At 34.2% G+C, this 12,801-nt stretch overlaps 1 protein-coding gene and 1 long non-coding RNA gene across 2 annotated transcripts in view; both read left to right on the forward strand.

Moving 5' to 3' along the window:
• The window catches only part of LOC107752209 (uncharacterized), a 10,084-nt gene extending 4,279 nt beyond the window's left edge, over positions 1-5,805 (forward strand). Inside the window, exon 3 of the long non-coding RNA XR_001641338.1 lies at positions 5,796-5,805. This is a non-coding gene — a long non-coding RNA (uncharacterized LOC107752209). The remainder of the gene's footprint in view (positions 1-5,795) is intronic.
• The window catches only part of LOC107752208 (V-set and transmembrane domain-containing protein 2-like protein), a 68,695-nt gene that overhangs the window by 16,282 nt on the left and 39,612 nt on the right, over positions 1-12,801 (forward strand). The window lies entirely within an intron of this gene.

Raw genomic sequence — 12,801 nt, forward strand, 5'->3', positions numbered from 1 at the left:
CTTTATACACACACACACACACACACATATAATATATATATATATATATATAATTATAACATTCATATGTGTGTGTAAAAATAATTTTAAGTACATAAAAATAATTGTATAATTTTAAATGTGAAAGTGTATTTAACTATATTTTATATATACATATAATCTATAATTTTAAATATCTTATTAAATTAATTTTGTACAATTGAAATGTAAAATAGTATAGTTATATAAAAACAATTATAATTTTAATATTTACCTTTTAATGTGTATATATAATTATAAATACAAATAATTGTATAAATTTAAATGTAAAGTAATTCATTATATTTAACTATTTAGAATAGAATAATGAAATAGAATAAAATTTATTTTATATATACATATAATCTTATCTATCTATGTGTGTGTGTGTGTGTAAAAATTATTATTTTAAGTATATAAATAAAAATAATTGTATACATTTTAAATGTGAAAATTAAAAATTATAATTTGTAAATATATATATTTAAATTAAATACATTATATACAAATTATAATGAAATTATAATTTAAATAAAATTGTATTTAGTACATATAATTAAAATAATTTTACATATGTAAAAATATATACAATTATTTTAATTAATATAAGTTCTATAAGTGTAAGTTTTGAATGTATATATACATATTTATATTATGTATGTATGTGATTAAAATAATTTCAAACAAAAAAAAAATGTTTGAATACAAAATATGTTCATTGTATTTAAATATATTTCTATATTTTATACATGAGATATATTGGTAATTTATATATATATATATATATAATAATTTAAGTTGTGTAATTAGCATGCTAATGGTGAATGGTAATGGTTAAACTCTCTTAGAGGAAGGCATATTTAAATTTGTCCACTTCAAAGCAGAAGATGCTATGTGAAATTGTGTTTCGCTATATCTCCCGTATTCCTTGTGATAGCTTCATTGACTCATTGATTTTGAACCGAACTGCTCTGTATATACCTATGTTTCAGCAGAAAAACTAGTTTGTGTTTACCTGATTTTATATAAGCATGCAAATGCAGAGGCCAAGAAGTTTGCAGTAGTCTGTCATTGGAACAGATGTGTTGTTAATCAGTAGCTTTTGTAAACATTTCTGCAGTTTAATAATCTAGTGAACCGCTGTGCTGTCTGTCCCTAAATAGGCAGCATCCTAAAAGAAATGACAGTAGCTGACCTGGAAAGCTCTACATAGGTGAAAACTTCACACGTCACACCCACACTTGAGTTTGAAGCTAAACTAATGATGTGAACCATAATATATTATTATTATATATTTAGATTATGTTTGATTTAACCAGTCATATCATATTAATGATTATTTTTCAGCACTGAATGAAGTAGAACTGGAGTTTCCCTGGACTCTGTCAACCATCTTCTGAAATATTTTTTATACAGTGCTTGTTGCAGTGCATTCTGGGTTTGGCTTTTCTGTGATGGACACATGTGATGCTGCCAAAAGAAGGTTTCTTAGAAGGCAGCATACCTTTTGAAGGCAGTCTACATTTGGTTGATAGGTTTATATATATATATATTTTAAAATGTGTACAGTATGTATTTGTTTGTGTATGTGTTTATACACACACACACATATAGTTTTTTTTGTAAAGTGTGTGTGTGTGTGTGTGTGTAAATATATATATATAATTCGGGGGATCCCTTCAGCTCAAGGAACCCTCTCGAACGCGAATCGAGTGTACGTCTCGAGGCCCTCTTTCGAATGAGACCACCCCCGCGTCGATAGCCCCCGGGGTTCGGGAGTTATGGGTGGTTAAATTCGCGGTCCAGCGCCGACCAATCTAGCGATCCCGGGGGGCTACCGACGCGCAGAGTGTGGCGTTCGAGAGGGCTCCTTGAGCTGAAGGGATCCCCCGAATTTGGTGGCGATCTGCCGGCCCGTTTGCGAGATAGTGACACCTCTGTCACGTCATTGTAAGTGTTTCATCACCACATTTGAGTGATCATTGCAAAAAATGTGTTTATGTATATATATATTCTGTTTATATATATATACTGTATTCTATATATAGTACCAGTCAAATGTTTGGACACACGAATGGTAAAGTGTCCAAACTTTTGACAGGTACTGTACTATAATACACAAAGAATATCGGCCGATATATCAATATCGGCCTTTTTTACTCCCTAATATCGGTATCGGCCCGAAAAACCCATATCGGTCGGGCTCTAGTAAATATAGTACATACATACTTTATCATAATTTATCCCTTAATTTATCAACACTTTTTAAAAAGTGTTGTTTAGGTGTTGCTGACATGTTTCGAACAGCTTTAGTAGCGTATAAATATGCCTGTAAACATCAAATGATAAAAAGTGTGCAGTGACGAGTCGTTGTGATGCTCTCCTCATGTGATGAGCAGCAGATATTGTCTGTGTATGAGTCTGTGGTGGTTTGAGAGTGTGTGGAAGATGTTTGTTGTCAGGCGTGGGTGTAGTGGAGGCGCTTGCCATCTCTCGCTTCATCTGTTTGTTTATTCATTTGGTTGCCATTGCGTTAAATAATTCATCTCTCTGCCCCTCTCCTCCTCTCTGCTCAGTTTAATGATTGGCCAGCGCTCTGTGTGTGTTTTGCTGGTTTCTCCATCATATATGTGCATGTTGAATGCGTTTCACTGCGCACACACACACACAGAGCTGACCCGCGGGCGATGGGCAGCACGGGCCATCTATCACACATGCTGGAGCGTCTCTGCAGGCCTGATGAATGTAGGACAGCCGTTTGTCGTCCTGAACGCTTCTGTGACAATCACACACACGCTTCGTCTCTCGCCGTCTCACTGAAAATAATAAAAACATCACCAGTGCTGCTGCTCAGAGCGATCCTCATCATCCTTATAGGTTAAAAGACAGACAGTATTTTAGGAAATTTCAGTAGCACTTCTATATGAAGCCTGTGCAGGATGGCTTGTCGGACATTTTAGTGCTTCATATTTTTTCGTAATGATACAAACAAATGAAAATCTTTTCCTGTTGATGGTTCCACCTTCAAAATGAAATACATTTGAATGCATGATCATGTATTAGAATCAGTATTATTTTAGTATTGTTTGTAGTGCACCATCTAAAAAAAACTACTGCTCATTTTCTGCCAGGACTTCTGCCCTATTTTTATGGATTTTTTTTTTATATTTTCAGATTTTTAATTTTTAAGCTGTTGTCATTTTAGCTTTTATTTTTATTTTAGCCTTAGTAATTTTAGGACTTTAAGGTAAATTGTTTTATTTCTAACTGTATTTTTCCCTCTAATATGTTTTTTATTTTATTTTGATGAGTTTCAGCAGTTTTAGAATTAGTTATCAATAATAACATGCCTTACAATAAATAGGCAAATAATTTAAGCTTTTGTCATTTTATTAGTTAGTTTTTTTATATATATTTTTATTTAGTTGTATTTTCATTTTAGTTTTAGTTTTATTTTAGCTTTAGTAATTTTAGTACTTTAACTTTTAAATCAATTATCTGTTTAACTTTAATTTTTGTTCAAGGTTTTTTTTTTACTTTTAAGTTTTTCCTCTAATATGAATGTTTTACTTTAATTTGGCTTCATTTTTATTAATGAAAATGAATTTTAATAGATTTGGATTTAGTTAGCAACAATAACGTAGATTATAATAAATATGTATAAGTAAGAATAGGCAAGTAATTCATTAGGTGTGTTTTTTTATTTCTATAGTTTATTTTTTAATATTTATATGTAGCTGTGTTTTTTCAGTTTTAGTAATGCTGTTTTTTAAAAAATATTTTTATTGAGCTTCTTTTTTTTATTTTAGTTTTAGTAATATTTACTTAGAGTTAAATTTGTTTATATTTGATTTTAGTTTTTTCTCTACAGTATGTAGGTCTGATTTTTATTTCAGCTTTATTTAAATTCATGAAAATATTTTTTCATTTTAGTTAACAATAATAACAGATTACTGTGAATGTTAGCTGTGATGAATTATAATTATATAAATATATACAATCTTCAAATGAAGTGTTACTTAAAAAAAATCCAGAAATTCAGGAGGAAGATTTGCAGTATGTTCTGTATTTTGAAAACCACCAAATGTTATTAAAATGTGTTTTATTATTCATTCTGGCTGCCGTATGTACCAGAAGTGTGTGTAATATATTATCACACTAGTGCTTTCTGATCCATGACAGCATTTTCGCTGGTAATTTATCATTTATATGCAGAAAAAGTGTTAAAATATGCTCAAAACAGCACGGTGGTGGTGAAAAAGGCAGAAAAGTGCGATCATAAACTCTCATTCGGAGGAAAAGTCTTGGAAAGAGCTCTAAGCGTGTAATGAAAGGTGTTTTAGTTCATCTTTGGCTCATTATCCCGTCTGAGGCTGTTTTGCAGTGAATCATGGCGTGTTTGGTGTGGCCGCGGGGCCGGAGACGTGCTTGTTTCTGCGGCTGGGCCGTCTCTCTTTATCCTGCTGCTTGTCCCGTGACATTATGGTACAGATTGTGGTTTATGAGGCGTTTCTGGAGAGGAATGTGAGCTGATTGGAGGCGCCCGAGGACTCGTGAAGAGATCACTGGTCACTGACAGGTCTGTCGGGATGAGAGCGATGCTTTACGCTCATGCTGTCATCTGCAACAAGACATGTTTACAATGCGAGAAGACATGAACCCCCGAGAAATGATTCAAGCGCCATTCACTGGCATTTAAAGCTGCAGGAGAAACTTATTTAGCAAGATGCTTGTGTAAAACTAACTTACGGCTGTTTTTAGTCCAAAATAAAATGTTATGAATCAATTTGCGAGAGGAAAAATGCTCTGAAATTGTAGAATATATCTACAGTGGCATATTGAGGAATTCTGTTTTTATGTTTAGGTGTTTGATTAGTATTTGATTTGATAAGACGATAAATTCAACTCAGTTTCTGTGGTTAGATTAGGTTCATGACAGGATCAACAGAGCAAAAAAAAAAAGGTAGATTTTTATAATTTTTATGTAAATGAGATATTGAATGAGAAAAATAGATAAAATATTCTGCAAAAATATTCATCCTGACTCATAATTTATATTAATAATAATTTTTTTACAGAATATATTGGATATATTTTAAATTATATTGCTTATATTCTATATTTTATTTTTGTTTGTTTGTTTATTTATTCATTTATTTTGCCATTCAAAAGTTTGTGGCCAATAAGGATTTTTTTTTAAAACAAATTAATACTTTTATTCAGCAAGGATGCATTAAATTCATGAATAGTGACAGTAAAGACATTTATAATGTTACGAAAGATTTCTATTTCAAATAAATGCTGTTCTTTTGAACTTTATATTCAGCAAAGAATCCTGAAAATTAAAATATATCACAGTTTCCACAAAAATATGAAGCAGCACAACTATTTTCAACATTGATAATCAGAAATGTTTCTCGAGCAGCAAATCAGCATATTATAATGATTTCTAAACTGAAGACTAGTGGTCAACCGATATGGGTTTTTTGACAGCCGATGCCGATATCTTGGAAAGCATGGTGGCCGATGGCCGATATAATTTTATTTATTTTAATTAATATTTAAGAAATTTGAAATAATTTGAAAATGGATTAAAAATAATTGTATGAAATAAACATACTTATACTTTAGAAGACAAAGCATTTTTCACAAATAAATAAATATTTAATAAAAATCTAATTAAAAAGGAAGTAAACACTGTAACCAATAGGGTACTCCGTATTCTGGGAAGTTTGTGTGAATCATTTATTTATTTATTTTTTTCAAATAAAGCCAAGGTAACACTCATTTTACATACAGCACGCAATGAAAATGACATGAATATGACAGTGGGCAAATGCATAAAGCGCAGCATAATTTGATCGGCCAAACAGAAAAACTTATCGGCCGATATTTGAAAAATGCCAAATATCGGCCTTGGCGATATATCGGTCGACCACTACTGAAGACTGGAGCAATGATGCTGAAAATTCAGCTTTGATCACTGGAATAAATTACATTTTATATATATTATAATATAAATCAGCTACTTTGAATTGTAAAAAAATATTTCACAATTTTACTGTTTTTACTATATTTTTTATTAAATAAATGCAGCCCCTTGAGCATAAAAAATAAACTTACCAACCACAAACTTCTGAACAGTGGTTCATAAGACTGGAATTTGCTTTTAATATGAATACGAATTTAATTTTGGATGTTGTTTGCTTTGCATTACTCAAGTTCCATCCACTGGGTCTTTTTTAATTGTTATTTCATATCTTTTTGGTATTTTCAGACAGAATAATGTCATTCAATCCAGATTCCGTGAGCTTATAGATTTCCAAACTGTCACTGGCTCATGAAAAGTGAGCGGTCTGTCAAAAAGTCAGTTTATTTTGTACGGCTCATTAGTGCAGTCAGTTCTAATGAAGCTCTGGTGTGTTTGTGCAGTGTTTCTGAAAGACTCTCCTGATGTGTGGCTGAATATTGAAAGTGACACGCGTTCCTTCGCTCTTATTCTTCTTAATTCATTCTCCTCTCTCAGCTTTTGTCTTTCTGCAGCACAGCCCGAGTGCTTTTAACGACTCCTGCTCACACTAATGTTCTTTCTGTCACTCTCACGCTGTGAAGATTTGAAATAATTAAGTCTAATTTGCACAGCACTACTGAGGGATGGGTTCAGTTCTTAAGTCTTTCTCAAAAGCTTTATCTGAAAACACTGATGTTCATCTGGACGTTCATGTATTTGAGGTTTTGCAAATATAAAAGCGCATATGCATGGGTTTGTTTTTAAAGGGATAGTGCATTCAAAAATTCTAATTCAGATGCTGTTCTTTTCAATATAATATTTTAGTATTTCATGAATGCTGTGTGTGAGATTGTATATACAGTATGTGTGAAATGGTGATCACTTATTAGATCTATCAGCCAAAATACTCATTAATCACCTGTTGAATAGAAATAAAAATTAGCAACCATAACTACATTTTTACCTTTTTGAAGAAAAAGGGTCTCGTTCACTAACTGCTTGCATGTTTTCAATCAGACATTGTGGCTCATTGATGTGCATAGGAGCACGTTCAAAATTTTAGGAGCACCTTCTAATCAGTAATCCAAAATTTTTATCAAAAATTAGCCTTCCTATTACGAGGTGATCACAAGGCGCAATCACAGATATGATGATGATCTTGTCAGTCGCACTGGTGCTCCTAAAAAAATTTTCATAGTCACACCGCACGCAGTAGTTTTCAGTCGCAAATGCGACTGAAATGGTCGCACTGTAGAGCCCTGTTTATGTTCCCAACATGCCGCCCACCTCACAGTTTTACTCAAATTAGTTACAGTCCAGATATTTAAAAATGCTTTGTGAATCAGTTCAAATGAATCACTGAAAAGATCCCAATGATTCAGGATGTGTAAATGATGACTGTTTTGATCATTTTTGGTTTATTAATCTTTAAAACGAGGTGTCCTTTCTTTCTTTCTTTCTTTCAGGTTTTTTCATGCTTTCTGTCTTTCTTTCGTTCTCTCTCTCTGGCGTGGTTATCGGTGCGGCAGCTGCTTCTGTCTGGTTTGCTTGTGTTCATGGGAAGGTTGCTCATGTCCGCCCGCACCGCGTCGTTTGTCAATGTCACGCTGAATGGGGCGAGAGCAGGAACGGAAACTCGCCCTGCTTTGTTCAGCTCCCTGACTGCATGTTTTCCAAAAAGCCTGTGCTGATCCTCAGGTGGTGGAGTAGAAAGACGGTGGTTAGCTAATCCTCCAGAGACGCTCCTGCCTCCTGATCCCAGACCAGCTGCAGCGCTGCTTATGGAAACTCAGCTATCCAGGATGCTTGAGGTGTCTTTGAGCCAAATCACGAATGTTTCCACACTTTTGATTTGAGCTCATGGGAATTATTTACCCTGTGGATGAAAAATGTCCATTTAGGATTTCATGAATGGTGTGTGTGTGTGAGTGTGTGTGAGTGTGTTAGAGAGAGAGTGAATGTGTGTGTGTGAGAGAGAGAGAGAGTGAGTGTGTTTGTGTGTGTGTGTGTGTGTGTGAGAGAGAGTGAGTGTGTGTGTAAGAATGAGTGAGTGTGTGTATGTGTTTTTGTGTGTGTGAGAGAGAGTGTGTGTGTGTGTGTGAGAGAGAGAGAGAGAGTCTGTCAGCCAAAAAGGCTGATTTATCACCAGTTTAGCAATTGCAAGCATGACTAGATTTTTACTAGGGCTGCATTTTAGCACAAATTTCACGATTCGAATTGATTCTGATTCTCAAGCTTGCGATTTGATTCGATTTCTGATTCGATTCAATATCGATTATTTTGGATATATATTAGGTACAGCACATGCCGATTTTTCTCAAAGAAAAAAAACTCAACTAATGCTGTAAAATATAAATGAGAGTCAGTTGGTACCACATTACTATAATATTGAAGGTTAAAATTAACGGATTTGTACACAAATGCTTAAATTACACTCAATGAAGTTTTTATAATAATAAAGTTACAATTACATAACTATTTCTACTCCAATTCATTTTTTAAAAAATATAAACATTTAAATGGTGGCTGTCATAAAAAACGTGACAGATTTATTTTAATATAACTTAAACACTGAAGAACAGTAAAAATGATTATTAATATGTGGTGCATGTATTTAACAAAATGCTCCTCTCTAGAGTGCACTACAATGTTCCGTTCCGTTTCTAGGGTGTGCTGTGTGGTTGCCATGCTGTTGCTAGGGTGGTTTTGGTGGTTTTGGGCCCTTCTTCAATAAAAGTCACATAACTTGTGGAATCAATCATGTTTGGAGCTCAAATGCTGCAAGATGATGCACACACTGAGTTTAAATACTTAAACTTCTAAATCTTAGTATGAGCGATAGTAATAGTGCTAATGGACTTGAGTAATGCAACGCTCATGAACGAACATGCAACATCTAAAGCGTTGCATTGCATTGTGAGGAATCCAGTTTGAGTTTGTCAGTTTTATGTATGTGTTGGCTGTTCCCAGCAGGTCTGTCTTCATTCGCTGATAAAGAGATTAGACTTGAAGCGCAGATCTCTGTGAACACAGCCCGTCCTCTGATCACTATCGCTCTCATATCTCTTGGTCTGTGGTTGGCTGGATGCTCTCGAGTGACTTTGCTGTGGTGGGCAGAGAGACGAGAGACGTCTTCGTTCATCTGTCACACATTAGCTTTGCTTTGTGATTCAGCATCGGAGAGTTTATTGTGATTCAGTTTGATTTGCTCTCATAGAGCAGAGATTTGACTGTCATAAAGTCCAATAAAGATCATTCTTGCCAAGAATTGACCTATTTTTTGTTGGATGTTCGTGAGCACTTAAATCTAATGTGAAATTCTGAAAATGGAATATACTGTATAGTTGAGTGTGTCGATACAATATTATGAGAAAAAGAATTGTGAAATATAAATGATTGCATTTACTACATTGCAGATATGTAGCAAAAACAAACTGATAAACAGTCTATCTATCTATCTATCTATCTATCTATCTATTAGGCCTATATAAAAAAATAATAGGCTAATAGGCCTAAATACAAAGATGCTACAGTTTGTGTTTTGCTGTTTCAAAAAGAAAAAAGAAAAATTAAATTGAAAATATGTTTTAGTAGTTTTGCACTATAAAGTAATTTCCCTGACACTCTGCGAGTTTGAGCTGATTTCAGTATCAGTATCTGACCTTTTATTGTTGCACTTTATTATATTATGTAAGGTCATGTCAACCATGAGTCTTACGAAACAGCAAACGCAAAAAAACTTCAGCGCTTGTCTTTTCTTCAGCAGGTGATGAAGTTGTTTAATTCACGCTGCTTCATTTCTCATACCGCTGCCCTCCATCAACACACAGATGTTCCTCAGATGGAAATGATTCTGGGGTTCTTTTGGGTTGATGGTGAATAACTGTCGTATGTGCTTTTCTCAGGTTTGCTGTTGTCATGGATACATCAAATCAAATCCACACAGAGAGCGAGTGCAAAAAAAAAAGGCATGAGGAATTGTGAAGTTTATTGAATACTGTCCTTGTTTCACTAAAGATTTCTCTTTCTTGGGTCATGAGTGTCTGCAGTCCTCATAAAGCACACAATAGTTCTGCAGTGAAAGCTGACGTTTTAACAGCCCGCCTTTAAACCATCTGAGGTTAACGATTACAGGGACAGTACAGACGTGTGCTTTTATACCGTCAGAAACGTCCAGACTAAACCCTGGCAGCACAAAACCTCTCTCTGAAGACCATTAATGCCCTTTATTTAAGAATCAGAAAATTGTAGGCAAGACACTATAGGCAATAACATTGTTTTTCATGAACTAGTCAATTTTGAGACTAAAAAGAAAACATCCAAAATATACTTTAATTGTATTTTATCTGTTTGCATCTGTAGATTTCAATTTCAATACATTTTAAAAGTGTCCTTCTCCCCTTCAGAAGTCAACCCTCTACATTGCGAGTAAATCACTTGCATATGCGACTAATTAGTGGGCGGAACTAATGCGCAAACAGCAGTCTCATTGGCTGGCGCTCATCTATTATCGTTCCTATTTTGATTTCAGCAAATCAGTTCGCGTGAACGCACACAACCTGATTAATATTCATGAATCCAGTAGCTCATTAATCCTTAGTGCGTTTTAAATTGTTCTTATTAGTAGAATTCGTATCATTATTATCTTATCAGTATTTTTGTTTGTTTTTTCCCATTTTTTTTTTTTACAGAAACACTGAATAACCAAAAAAGCACCACCACCAGTCCGAAGTTCAGTTAAAATGACTAATATGCATTCATACATGGTTATCAAGTTTTAATTCTAATTACAAAAGTTCTATCATTAAATAATATTGATTATCATATTACAATGCTTTACTGACTGATGTTAAGAGTGTACTTTCAGATATTTATAAAACTGTGCCATTTTACATATATATATATATATCATTCTGGCGAGTAAACAAAAAAATTTACTAGCCAATGGCGATTCAATTGCCAAGGTGTCCGTAGAGGGCTGGAAGTACTTACACCAAACTTAACAGTTTTGTTCCTATCTATATTCTGAAGGTTTTTACTGAGGGGTTTGTTTATAAAGTAATTTGTCTGATTTTATTATTGCTCTTTATCTATTTGCATCTGTAGATTTCAGTTACAACACATATTTTTAAAGAGTTCTTTTCTCCACTTAAGCAGCACTTGCAAACACCAAAATTAGTGTTTTTTTATTGAGAGGTTTGTTCATATTTAATTCGGACTGATTTTATTATTGCACTTTATTTTTTTGCATCTGTAGATATAATTTACAATACATATCTTTAAAGGCAGTTTTTTAAAAAGATTTTTCTCCACTTCAGCAGCACTTACATACACCAAATTTTACAGTTTTATTCCTATTTATATTCTGAACATTTTTATAGAGGGATTTGTTCATATATCATTCACCTGGTTTTATACACTGTTTTATTCCTAAAAATGCAGTGAAAACTTATTTTTCTGCTTGTTGACAGTCTTTTTTGATTTATGGAGTGATTAAAAGAGAAATCCAAAATCCCTTCAGTAAAAAGCTTTGACTCTAATATGTCAACAAAATGAAACAAAATTTTTTGAAACTGGCTGTGTCCAATGTTCAGATTCATTTTCTGTAAATAAATGCAAATTAATGCATATTTTAACAAAACATTTTAGAAAACTTGTAATACATAAAATGCTTGCAAATCTAAATGTAATTAATCAGCTGAGGAATCATTGCTAATATTGCATTAATATAAGCATATTTAATTAGCAGTAGCAAGTATCACTATTACAATTACTTTTACATTTATTCATTTAGCAGATGCTTTTATCCAAAGCAACTTACAATTTGGGGAATACATCAAGCGATTCATCTTAAAGAGGCAATTAGACACAGGAAGTGCTTGAAATACCAAGTTTCAGGCATTGTTTAAATAAGTACAAGCGAGACTATGGATTAAGTAAAGAGAAGCAAAGGATTTTTTATTTATTTAAAAAAAATTTTAGGACGAAGTCAGATGGTGCCGAAAGAGATGAGTTTTCAGGTGCCGCTTGAAAATGGTCAGGGAATCAGAATTCCGGATAGGGATTGGAAGATCATTCCACCAGCCAGGAACGGTGAACGAGAATGTTCTGGAAAGTGATTTTGTGCCTCTCTGTGATGGCACCACGAGGGGTTGCTCACTAGTACATCTCAGACTTCTGGAGGGAATGTAGATTCGTAATAGTGAGTGAAAGTAGGCGGGTGCTGAGCCTGTAGCTGTTCTACAGTATATGCAAGCATTAATGTCTTGAATTTGATGCGAGCCGCAACCGGTAGCCAGTGCAGGGAGATAAAGAGAGGTTGTAACATGGGCTCTTTTGGGCTCGTTGAAGACCAGTCGTGCCGTAGGATTCTGAATCATTTGTAAAGGTTTGAATGTGCTTGATGGAAGTCCAGCTAGAAGAGCATTGCAGTAGTCCAGCCTAGAAATGACAAGGACCTGGACAAGAAGTTGTGCAGCATGCTCCGTTAGAAAGGGCCTGATCTTTCTGATGTTGTGCAATGCAAACCTGCAAGATCGAGCTGTCTTTGCATTGTGGTCTTTGAAGGTCAGCTGGTCATCAAAGATTACACCAAGATTTCTGACCGAAGTTGATGGGGTAATTGTAGAAGAACCTAGCTGGATAGTGAAATCATGCTGTAGAGTTGGAGAGGCAGGGAAGACAAGAAGCTCAGTCTTTGCCAGGTTGAGTTGTAAGTGATATTCTTTCATCCATGCCGAGATGTCCGCCAGGCAGCCTGAGATCCATGCAGC

The sequence above is a fragment of the Sinocyclocheilus rhinocerous genome, unplaced genomic scaffold (genome assembly GCF_001515625.1).
Source record: "Sinocyclocheilus rhinocerous isolate Xijiao unplaced genomic scaffold, SAMN03320098_v1.1 scaffold1462, whole genome shotgun sequence".
Lineage (NCBI taxonomy): Eukaryota > Metazoa > Chordata > Actinopteri > Cypriniformes > Cyprinidae > Sinocyclocheilus > Sinocyclocheilus rhinocerous.